Source organism: Chiloscyllium plagiosum, unplaced genomic scaffold (assembly GCF_037043375.1).
Source record: "Chiloscyllium plagiosum isolate Xiang-an unplaced genomic scaffold, Cpla_swu_hap1 HiC_scaffold_1, whole genome shotgun sequence".
NCBI classification, from domain to species: Eukaryota; Metazoa; Chordata; class Chondrichthyes; order Orectolobiformes; family Hemiscylliidae; genus Chiloscyllium; species Chiloscyllium plagiosum.
The window spans coordinates 120868384-120881346 of record NW_028270139.1 but is presented as its reverse complement, the minus strand read 5'-3'; positions in this window follow the sequence as shown (position 1 = coordinate 120881346).

The following is a 12963-nucleotide window of genomic DNA, read 5'->3' as shown; positions in this document are numbered from 1 at the left end:
CCTTTCTACTACCTTGCAGATGACAGACGTGAGACTTACTGGTCTGTAATTGCCGGGGATTTCCCTATTTCCTTTCTTGAAGAAAGGAATTACATTTGCCTCTCTCCAGTCCTCAGGTACGACTCCAGGGGAGAGCGAGGATGCAAAGATCTTCACAAGTGGCAAAGCAATTGCATTTCTCATTTCCCAAAGCAGCCGAGGACAAATCTGGTCCGGGCCTGGCGACTTGTTTATCTTAATGTTTGACAAAATTTTCAGCACATCAGCTTCCTCTATCTGTATCCATTCCAGCATTCACACCTGCTCTTCAAAGGTTTCATTCACTACAAAGTTCGTATCTTTCGTAAAGACAGAAGCAAAAAACTCATTTAGGGCTTCCCCTACCTCCTCAGACTCCACACACAAGTTCCCTATGCTATCCCTGATTGGCCCTACTCTTTCTTTGACCATCCTGTTGTTCCTCACAGAAGTGTAAAATGCCTTTGTGTCCTCCCTAATCCGTTCTGCCAAGCCTTTCTCGTGCCCCCTCCTAGCTCTCCTCAGACCATTTTTGAGCTCCTTCCTCACCTGCCTGTAATCCTCTAGAGCTGAGCTTGACCCTAGCTTCCTCCACCTTATGTAAGCTACTTTCTTCCTTTTGACGAGAAGCTCCACCGCTCTCGTCATCCAAGGTTCCTTTATCTTACCCCTTCTTGCCTGTCTCAGAAGGACATATGTATTCATCACTTGCAACAACTGTTCCTTAAACAGTCTCCACATGTCTATAGTGCCTTTACCATGGAACAATTGTTCCCAGTCCATGCTTCCTAACTCATGTCTAATCGTATCATAGTTTCCTCTTCCCCAATTAAATATCCTCCCATTTTGCCTAATTCTCTCCTTCTCCATAGCTATGTAGAATGTGAAGCAGTTGTGCTCACTATCACCAAAATCCTCTCCCACCACAAGATCTGATACCTGCCCTGGCTCGTTTCCGAGCACCAAGTCTAGAATGGCCTCTCCCCTGGACGGCCTGTCAACGTACTGATTTAGGAAACCCTCCTGAACATACCTTACAAAAACAGCTCCATTCAAATCTGCTCAAAGAAAGTTCCAATCAATATTGGGAAAGTTAGTGTCACCCATGACAACAACCATACTACGTCCACACTTTTCCAAAATCTGCCGACCTATGCTTTCTTCCATCTCCCTGCTGCTATTGGGGGGCCTGTAGTAAACCCCTAACGAGGTGACTGCTCCCTTGCTGTTCCTAATTTCCACCCATACTGACTCGGTAGGCAGATCTTCCTCAACAATGGAAGCTTCTGTAGCTGTGATACCCTCTCTGATTAGTAGTGCTACACCCCCTCCTCTTTGTCCCCCCCTCCATATTCTTTTAAATGCTCTCAACCCTGGAACATCCAGCAACCATTCCTGCCCCTGAGAAACCCATGTCTCTGTTATGGCCACAACATCATAGCACCAGGTACTGATCCATGCTCTAAGTTCATCACTTTTATTCCTGATACTCTGAAGAAGAGTCACTGGACCTGAAATGTTAATTCTGCTTTCCCTGAACAGATGCTGCCAGATTTGCAGCGTGAGTATCTTAGAAATTATGCTCTGAATGGTAGATACAATAAAATTAAATTTTGTTGATTTATGGACAGTTTATTTAACTTGTATGGCACTAAGTTTAGTCTCAAAGTGAGCTACATCATTGTGAATAGCGTCAAGTTTGATTTACAAGGGTGTTGCCAGGACTGAAGGGTTTGAGTTGTCGGGAGAGACTGAATTGTTTGGGACTATAATTCCATGGAACATTGGAGACTGAGGAGTGACCTTATATAGGTTTATGAAATCATGAGGGGCATGGATAGGGTGAATAGCCTTGACCTTTTTCACAGGGTAGGGGAGTCCAAAAATAGAGGGCATAGGTACAAGGGAAGGGAAAATTTTAAAAAGGACCTGAGGGATTACTTTTTCACATGTGGTGCGTGTGAAATAAACAGCCACAGGAAGTGGTGGAGGCAAGTACAATTGGAACATTTGAAAAACATCTGAATGGGTGTATGAATAGGAAGGGTTTAGGTGGATATGGGCCAAATGCTGGCAATGGGACTCTGTCAGATTGGGATGTTGGATGGATTGGACCCATGGATCTGATTTTATGCTGTATGACTAATTTGTTGGAGTTGCTTTCATTAAGTCAACTGGGAACTATTCAACTGCACTTCTGATTTGTGCCTTATAGAGGGTCGACAGGTTTTGGGGTGTCAAGACGGTGAGTAATTCTCTGCAGGATTTCTAGCTGATCTTGGTATTTATATGGCTAGTCCAGTTGAGTTTCTGATTAAACATAGCAACTAGAATGTTGATACAGTGGGATTCAGTGATGACTAAAAACTTACCACCAACGTGGGAGTCCTCCATTTCTGTTTTTCAGCGGTAGCAGCAGGTCAAAGGGTGGGAGCTTCCACCAGGGACCTGCCGGGAGCGGTGAGTCGCTGATTTGAACCTTTAAAAACTTACCACAAGCGCGGGAGTCCTCCATTTCTGTTTTTCAGCGGCAGCAGAAACTCAAAGGGTGGGAGCTTGCACCAGGGGCCTGCCGGGAGCAGTGAGTCACTGATTTGTGCTTTTAAATTTGAAGTCAGAGAGCAGAGGTTTCTGGGAAAGGAGAGACTTCTTAGTTTTATTTTCATCCAGCTATATAAGTCAGTGTTTTCTCAACCTGAGACCCTACCTTTGTAGGGCCTCCCACCCAACCACCTCCTCTAACCTTAAAGACCAGGGACATATCAGGTAAGCATCTCTTCTTTTTTACTTTGTGATAAGGGGGCTAGCAGGGATGGCAGTGCAGGGAGAGCAATGTTCCTCCTGCATGATGTTTGAGGTGAGGGATGCCATCAGTGTCCCATCCAAGAACATCTGCAGGAAGTGCACCCAACTCTCGCTCCTGCAAGAGAACTGGAGCGGGAGCTGGATCATTCGGGAGGCAGAGGCTGCGATAGATAAGAGTTACAGGGCAGTAGTTACTCCTAGGCATGAAGAAAGCTGGGTGACTGTTCGAAGGGGGAAGAAACAGTCAGTGGATGGAACCCCTGTGGTTGTTCCTTGAAAAACATGTATATCATTTTGGATATTATTGGAGGGGGGGGGACAGGGGGACTTACCAGGGGTATGCAGTGGGGCCCCAGGTCTCTGGCACAGAGCCTGTCCCTGTTGCATAGAAGGGAAGGAGGGAAAGGAGGAGAGTGTTAGCCATTGAGGACTTAATAGTTAGAGGCTCAGATAGATCTGTTGAGAACGAACGAGACTCATGGTTGGTGTGTTGCCTCCCTTGTGCCAGGGTCCGTGATGTCTCGGATTGTATCTTTGGGGTCCTGAAGGGAGAGGGTGACCAGCCTCAAGTTGTTGTCCATGTAGGTACCAACGACATAGGTACAAAGAGGGATAGGGGTGTAAGGCAAGATTTCAGGGAGCTAGGGTGGAGGCTGAGAACTAGAACAAACAGAGTTGTTATCTCTGGTTTGTTACCCTTGCCAAATGATAGCTAGGCAAGGAATACTGAGAGATATCAGCTGAACACGTGGCTGCAAGGATGGTGCAGGAGGGAGGATTTCAGTTTCTTGGATAATTGGGGCTCATTCTGGGGAAGGTGGGACTTGTACAACAGGACGGTCTTCACTTGAACCAGAGGGGTACTAATATCCTGGGTGGGAAATTTGCTGGTGCTATTCGGGTGGGTTTAAACTACCTCAGCAGGGGGATGGGAACTGGAGGTGTAGTTGCATTGCCCAGGAGGATGAGAGTAGGTAGGACAGGGACAGGATTTCAGAGTCACTGGAATGTGCTGGCAGGCAGTAAAGTGGTTTGAAGTGTGTCTACTTCAACGCCAGAAGTATCCGAAATAAGGTAGGTGAGTTTGCAGCATGGATAGGTCCTGGGACTTCGATATTGTGGCCATTTCGGAGACATGAATAGAGCAGGATGAGGAATGGATATTGCAGGTTCCAGGGTTTAGATCTTTCATTAAGAACAAGCAAGGCAGTAAAAGAGGGGGAGGTGTGGCTTTGTTAGTCAAGGCTAGTATAACGGTGGCTGAGAGAATTTTTGCTGAGGACTCGTCTACTGAGGTAGTGTGGGCTGAGGTTAGAAACATGAGAGGAGAGGTCACACTGCTTCGAGTTTTTTATAGGCCTCTGCAGAGTTCCAGGGAGGTGGAAGAGAGGATTAGCAAAATTATTCTAGGTAAGAGTGAAAGGAACAGGGTGGTCATTATGGGGGACTTCCCCAACACTGACTGGAAATGCTGTAACTCTAGTACGTCGGATGGATCGTTTTTTTGTCCAATGTGTACAGGAGGGTTTCCCGACATAGTATGTCGAAGGGCCAACAAGAGGGGAGGCCACACTGGATCTGGTGCTTGGTAATGAACCAGGTCAGGTGTTTGATTTAGTTGTAAGTGAGCACTTTGGAGAGAGTGACCATAATTCAGTTACGTTTAGTTTAGCGATGGAAAAGGATAGTGCCACAGGTCAAGAGTTATCGATGGGGCAAGGGCAATTATAATGCAATTAGGCAAGAATTAGGATGCATAGAATGGGGTAGCAAAATGCAGAGTGTGCAGACAGTGGAAATGTGGAGCTGGTTTAAGGAACAGGTATCGTGTGTCCTTGATAGGTATGTCCCTGTCAGGCCGGGAGGAAGTGATAAGGTAAGGAAACTGTGGTTTACTACAGAAATTGCATCTCTTGTTAAGAAGAAGAAGGAGACTTATGTATTGATAAGGCAAGATGGTTCAGATGAGGCGATGGAGAGTTACAGATCAGCTAGGAAGGAGAGTTAAGAAGAGCAAAGAGAGGACATGATCAGTCTTTAGCAATTAGAATAAAAGAGAACCCTAAAGCTTTCTATAGGTATGTGAGGAATAAATGCATGATTAGGGTAGGAATAGGGCCAGTCCACGATAGAAGTGGGAAGTTGAGTGTGGACCCTGTGGAGATCGGAGAGGTGCTAAATGAACATTTCTCATCGGTTTTCACTCAGGACAAAGAGAATATTGTAGAGGAGAAGAATGACTAGAAAGGATCGAGGTTAGTTACGCACAGGTCTTGTCAATTCTAGAAGGAATGAAAGTAGACAAGTCCCCTAGCTGGATGGGATTTATCCAAGGATTCTCTGGGAAGGTAGGGAGGAGATAGCAGAGCCTTTGGCTTTGATATTTGAGTCATCATTGTCTACGGGTTTAGTACCTGAGGACTGGAGAATTGCAAATGTTCAAGAAGGGCAGCAGAAATGACTCAGGTAATTATAGACTAGTGAGCCCTACTTCTGTTGTAGGAAAGGTTTTGGAAAGGATTATAAGAGATAAGATTTATAATCATCTAGCAAGCAACAATTTGATTTCAGATAGTCAACATGGTTTTGTCAAGGGTAGGTTGTGACTCACAAACCTCACTGAGTTTTTTGAGAAGGTGACCAAGCATGTGGATGAGGGTAGGGCAGTTGACATGGTATACATGGACTTCAGTAAAGCCTTAGATAGGGTTCCATATGGTAGACTGTTGGAGAAAATGCAAAGCATGGGATTGAGGGTGATTTAGCAGTTTGAATTAGAAACTGGCTTTTTGAAAGAAGGCTGTGAGTGGTGGTTGATGGAAAATATTTGGCCTGGAGTCCGGTTACTACTGTTTTGGGACCACTACTGTTTGTCATTTTTATAAATGACTTAGACGAAGACATAGGTGGATGGATTGCAGATGACACTAAAGTTGGTGGAGTAGTGGACATTTTGGAAGAATGTTACAGGTTGCAGGGAGACTTGGATAAACTGCAGAATTGGGTGAGAAGTGACAAATGGCGTTCAATGCAGCTAAATGAGAGGTAATGCACTCTGGGAAGAATAACAGGAAGGCAGAGTACTGGGTCAATGGAAAGATTCTTGGTAATGTGGATGTGCAGAGGGATCTTGGAGTCCATGTACATAGATCCCTGAAAGTTGCCACTCAGGCAGATAGTGCTGTTAAGAAGGCATATGATGTGTTAGGTTTCATTCGTAGAGGGATTGAGTTCTGTAGCTGCAATATCATGCTGCAACTATACAAAACACTGATGCGGCCACACTTGGAATATTGTGTACAGTTCTGGTCCCCATATTTCGGGAAGCATGTGGAAGTCTTGGAAAATGTGCAGAGGAGATTTACCAGGATTTTGCCTGGTCTGGAGGGAAGGTCTTATGAGGAAAGGCTGAGAGACTTGGGCCTGTTCTCATTGGAAAGAAGAAGAGATTTGATAGAGACATACAAGATGATCAGAGGATTAGAAAGGGTAGACAGTGAAAATCCTTTTCCTAGGATGATGACGTCAGCTTGTACGAGGGGGTATAACTACAAATTGAGGGGTGATAGATTCAAGACAGATGTCAGAGGCAGGTTCTTTACGCAGAGAATGGTAAGGGCGTGGAATGCCCTACCTGCTAATGTAGTCAACTCAGCCACATTAGGGAGATTTAAACAACCCTTAGATAAGCACATGGATTATTTTGGGATAGTGTAGGGGGGCGAGCTGAGAATAGTTCACAGGTTGGCGCAACATCGAGGACCAAATGGCCTATTCTGCACTTATTGTTCTTTGTTCTATGTTCTATGTTCTCTTAATGCAAATGGTCACTGCCTGGCACCTGTGTGGCATAAATGTTGCTTGGCACTTGACAGCCCAAATGTGGATATTGTCCAGGTCTTGCTGCATTTGGACATAGATTGATTCAATATCTGAGGAGCCACAAGTGAGGCTCAACATTATGTAATAATCAGTGAACATCCCCATTTCTAACCTTATGCTAGACAGATATTCATTGAGGAAGAAGCCAAAGATAATTGGACCTAGGACACTATAAGAGGAACCCCTGCAGAGATGTCCTCGAGCTGAGATGATCAACATCCAATGACTCTAACCATCTTCCTTGTGGTAGGTATGACTCCAAATAGTGGAGATTTGTCCCCAATTTCCATTTACTCTAATTTTAACAAGGGTGCCCTCATGCCACTCTCAATCAAACATGGCATTAATGTTAAGACCATGAGACCATAAGAAATAGGAATGGGAGCGTGCCATTCAGCCTCTCGTATCTGCTCTGCCATTCAATAGGATAATAGTTAATCCAATATTCCTCACATCCACTTTCCTGCCTATTCCGGTCGCCCTTGATTCATCTATTGATCAAGAATCTGTTTATCCCAACTTTAAATATACACAAAGACTCCATTCATACTGTTCGCTGTGAGACAGAGTTCCAAAGTCTCACAATCCTGGAACAAGATTTCTCCTCATCACAGTTTTAAATTGGCAACCTTTTATTCTGAAACTAAGCTCTCTGATGAGGGGAACTTACTTTCAGTATTTACTCTATTGTTACAAGATATGCCTTTAACAAAGAATTTGTTCTGTCATGTTTCCTTTGAAAGCTAGTGCAGTAAACTTGGAGCTGAGCTGTCTGCTCAGAACCTAGCTAGCTTTGATTTTGTTTAAAATTGGAACAATAGAAATAGCATGAAGGGTGGGGTCAGCTCCAATAGAACCAGGATTTTAATTTTAGCTTTCAGCAGTCACTGGGAGCTTGAAGCTGGATGTGGAAGCTGTTATTTCTTTCTCTGTTACAGCTAGGGGCTTGGATTCTCTTTCTGCTGCTAGAATTTTATGTGAGACAATCTACTTTACTGAATTTTCCTTTGCCGCGAGTCTAATTATGGGATATTACTATATTGGAACAGTTGTTGCTAAGTAGTTAAATAATCTATTAAGTTTTCCAACAAAGAACAACCCTGCTTTTATTGTGTGCTCAGACGTTAAGAGTTCCCAAGTCACACAACTCTCAGAGAGAAAAAAAACTTCTCATTTTTATTTTGAAAGAGATGCCTAATTTAAAAACAATTGCCCAGTTCAAAGTTCCAATTCTTCTTTCTTTTGTTTGCATTTTAATTCTAGTAAAAATGTTTTGCTTCAAGCCTGGTAGTTTGACCAATTGAATTGCACCAGGAACACAATACACTACATTTGCCTGTAAAAATAAGAAAAAATTAGGGTCAAGGCTATCTTCTTAATATATTTTGAGTGGGTCCATAATACCTATCAAATTACTCAAATCCTCTCTGTCTCAATAAGATCACCTCTAGTTAATTTTATATTGAGATTTGGCATCACTGGCTGGCTAGCATTTATTGCCCATTCATGGTTGCCCTTGAGAAGGGGATGGCGAGCTGTCTTCTTGAACCACCAGTCCATGCGCTGGAGGTTGACCCACAATGTCCCGAGGGAGGGGATTCCAGGATTTTGACCCAGCAACAGTAAAGGAATAGTGATATATTTCCAAGACAGGATTGTAAGTGGCTTGAAGGGGAAATTGCAAGAGGTGGTGTTCTCATGTATTTGCTGCCCCTGTGCTTCTAGATGGAAATGGTCATAGGTTTGGAAGGTGCTAAATAAACATCTTTGGTGAATCCATGCAGTACATCTTGCAACACACTGCTGTTGCTGAGCATAAGTGGTCAAGGGAATGGGAGTATATGGATATACAATCAAGTAGACTGCTTCGTCCATCTTCTTGAGTGTTGTTGGAGCTGCACTCATCCAGGCAAATGGGAGTATTCCATCATATTCCTGACTTGTGCCTTGTATGTGGTTGACAAGGTTTAGAGTCAAGACTGGAGTGGTGCTGGAAAAGCACAGCAGGTCAGGCAGCATCCGAGGAGCAGGAAAATCGATGTTTCGGGCAAAAGCCCGAATGAGATAGGGAGCCTCCGGGGTGGAGAGATAAATGGGAGGGGATGGGGATGGGGAGAAGGTAGCTAAGAATGCAATAGGTGAATGGAGGTGGGGATGATAGTGATAGGTCAGAGAGAAGGGTGCAGCGGATAGGTGGGAAGGAAGATTGGCAGGTAGGACAGGTCATGAGGATAGTGCTGACCTGGCAGGTTGAAGTCCATGTGGGATCAGTTGCAGTTTGGAATGTCAGGAGATGAGTTATTTGCTTCAGTATTCCTCACTTCTGACCTGATCCTGTAACCATTGTGCTTATACAGGGCATGCAGTTGAGTTTCTGGGTCGATGGTAACCCCTAGGATGTTGATAGTGGGGGATTGAGTGATAGTAACACCATTGAATATCAAGGGGCGATGGTTAGATTGTCTCTTATTTAGATAGTCAATGCCTGGCATTTGTCCATTCATGATGAAGGACTTTTGCCCAAAACATTGATTTTCCTGGTCCTTGGATGCTGCCTGAACTGCTGTGCTTTTCCAGCACCACTCTAATCTAAACTCTGATTTCCAGCATCTGCAGTCCTCACTTTTGCCTGGCATTTGTGTGGTATGAATGCTACTTGCCACTTGTCAGTCTAAGCCTCAGTATTGCCCAGGTCCAGTTGCATTTGAACATGGACTGCTTCAGTATATGAGGAGTTGTGATTTATGCTGAACATTGTGCAACCATTGTCGAACATCCCCACATCTGACTTTATGGTGGAGGGAAGGTCATTGATGAAGCGACTGAAGATGGTTGGGCCTAGGATATTATCCTGAGGGACACCTGCAGAGATGTCCTGGAGCTGACATGACTGATACAATAAGGTAGGAGAAAGTGAGGACTGCAGATGCTGGAGATCAGAGCTGAAAATGTGTTGCTGCAAAAGCTCAGCAAGTCAGGCAGCATCCAAGGAGCAGGAGAATCGACGTTTCGGGCATGAGCCCTTCTTCAGGAATGAGGAAAGTGTCTGAAACAATCAGCTTCCAATGTGTTAGGTATGACTTCAAACAGTGAAGAGTTAGCCCCTTGATACCAGCCTTGCTGGTGCTCCTTGTTGCCACATTCAGTTAAATATGACCTTTATGTCAAGGACCGTCACTCTCATCTCTCTTTTCGAATCTAGCTCTTTTGTCCATGATTGAATCAGGCTGTAATGAGTGGCTTGGAGCTGAGTGGACTTGGTGGGGCATCAGTGAGCAGATTATTGCTGAGTAGGAGCTGTTTGATAGCTCTGTTGTTCTTTCATCACTTTATTGATGATCAAAAGTAGACTCATGGAATGGTGTGTAGGATTGTTCCTGCTTTTTGTGTATAGGACATATCTGTATATGTGATGATAAATGTTTTTGATCACATGCACAGTTGCAAGCTTTATTTCAGTTAACTATATTCCATTAAACTCACATATTATTGATTAGCAGTGCCCCACAATTATACAACCAATTCATCTCGAATTAATCCTTCATTTATGCTAACAACACCTATTCCCTCATTCCAGCAGGTCTCAGGCATCCCCAAAAACCATTTTAGACAATTTTCCACTTTGTCAGTCCATTGCAAATGTTGTAGCTCTATGTTGGAACAACTTGCCATGGAATATGAAAGATGTACTTTAATTTTAGATAAGTTGAGCCTAAAAGTAAAGATGTTATTTTTCCAGATATACAGGGCATTGGTGAGACCACAATGAGTATGTTATGTCTTTTGATCTCCTTATCTATGACTCTATTTAAGGATGGATGTAAGTGCACTGGCGAAGATTCAGAGGAGTTTTACTAGATTAATATCCCTCTTTTGGATCATTTTTGAACGAGGGGCAATTGTTTTTAAATTAGGCATCTCTCTTTCAAAATAAAGATGAGAAGTTTTTTTTCCTCTCTGAGAGTTGTGTGACTTGGGAACTCTTAATCTCAGTGCACACGATAAAAGCAGGGTTGTTGAATACTTTCAAGACAGTGCAGAAAAGAAAATTGGCAAAGAAATCAAAGGTTTTTGGAAATGTGAAATTCGATAAACAAGCAGAGAAGCATGATCTTCTTGAAAGGCCGATTAGGCATGGGGGAACAGAATAGTTGACTTCAGCTCCAATTTTAAATGTTTGTATGCTCCTGGCAGGCCCTCCTGCACTCTTCATTAATAAAGAACAGAAGGTGTAAGACAATTTGGCTTTTGAAGCTGAGCTATTAGTGGTTGTTGTAGACTCTCCCAAGGGATTTGATGCTGTAGTTGTTCAGGTTTTAACTTGATGCATCCAGTTTGTATAGAAACCTGAAAGCAATATGGGGATTACTGAAGGAGAAACATTGATGCTGCCTTATTATACAGGCAAGGTGTGCTGTCCCCACTTGTTGGTAGAAGTGAATGGAATTTATTCTGGGCAGTTCTTGTTGCATGGTGGCTATCTTTGAGCTAGGATGCTGGGATTCAAGTCACCTACAGTCATTTCTAACATAGCACGATACTTCAGTTCTTGTGAAACCCTGTGCTATATAAGAATCGTGCAATACAAATAGCACTGAAAGTGTTTACAGTGTCATCACATTATAGCCATCACATGTTTTAAACGTTTGCACTTTAGAAACAGCATCTCCTATTTGTCTGGATTAGTGGTGCTGGAAGAGCACAGCAGTTCAGGCAACATCCGAGGAGCAGTAAAATCGATGTTTCGGGCAAAAGCCCTTCATCAGGCATATAGGCAGAGAGCCTGAAGGGTGGAGAGATAAGTGAGAGGAGGGTGGGGGTCGGGAGAAAGTAGCAAGTAGCTATGCTACTTTCTCCCCACCCCCACCCTCCTCTCACTTATCTTTCCATCCTTCAGGCTCTCTGCCTGTTTTCCCGATGAAGGGTTTTTGCCCGAAACATCGATTTTACTGCTCCTCGGATGTTGCCTGAACTGCTGTGCTCTTCCAGCACCACTAATCCAGAATCTGGTTTCCAGCATCTGCAGTCATTGTTTTTACCTCTCTCCTATTTGTCATCATGTTACAGACAATTTGCATTGATGAAATGCATGTTTTAGAAGAATGGCCTGTATTTCAGAGTGCATACCATCATCCCTGAAACTGGTTGATTAGATAACGTCTATATCACACTATCATTCAACTCGTTCTTTCAGTGAACATTTTGATAAAACATTTCAGATTATGAATCACTAACTGTTCCAAACTGATTGAAATAGAGTACTGATACTTAGTTTATGGCATTGTTTGTTAATAAGATAAGGGTGAAACATTCGCCCCGCATCACAGATATCAGTCTTCAACTAATTCAATTCACCCCACAAGATACAGTTGGAAGCACTGGAAATTAGATAGGCTGTGGAACCTGACAACATTCCAGCAAATGTACTGAAAACTTGTGCTCCAGAACTTGCCACTCCCCTAGCCAAGCTCTTCTAGTACAGTTGCAAGACTACCATCTACCAAAATTATGAAAAATTGTCCAAGTATGTCCAGAATGCAAAAAGGACAAATCCAACTCATCCAATTATCGTCCCATCAGTAAGCTCTCAATCATCAATGAAGTGATGGAACTTGTCATAAACAGTGCTATCAAGCAGTACCTGCTCAGCAATAAGCTGCTCAGTGACGATCAGTTTGCGTTCCACTAGGGTCACTCAGCTCCTGACCTTATTACAGCCTTAGTTCAAACATGGAAAAAAAGAGCTGAATTCCAGAGGTGGGGTGAGAGTGACAGCCCTTGACATTAAGGCTGCATTTGACCTAGATGACAGGGGTAGCAGATACCTGGTAACATAACCACTTGCAAGTTCCCCTCCAAGCCACTCAGCATCCTGACTTGGAAACATATCACCATTCCTTCACTGGGTGTCGTGGTGGCTCAGTGGTTAGCACTGCTGTCTCACAATACTGCGGAACTGAGTTCGATTCCAGCCTTGGGTGACTGTATGGAGTTTGCACATTCTCTCCATGTCTGCATGGGTTTCTTCTGGCTGCTCTGGTTTCCTCCCATAATCCAAAGATGTGCAGGTTAGGTGAATTGGCCATGATAAATTGCCCATTGTGTTAGGTGGGTTAGTCAGGGTTAAATATAGGGTAGGGGAATGCTCTTGTTGGGCCAAAGGGCCTGTTTCCATACTGTAGGGAATCTAATCACTGTCACTAAATCAAAATCCTGTAATTAGTCCCCAAGCATAGTGTGGGTCAACCGACAGTACAA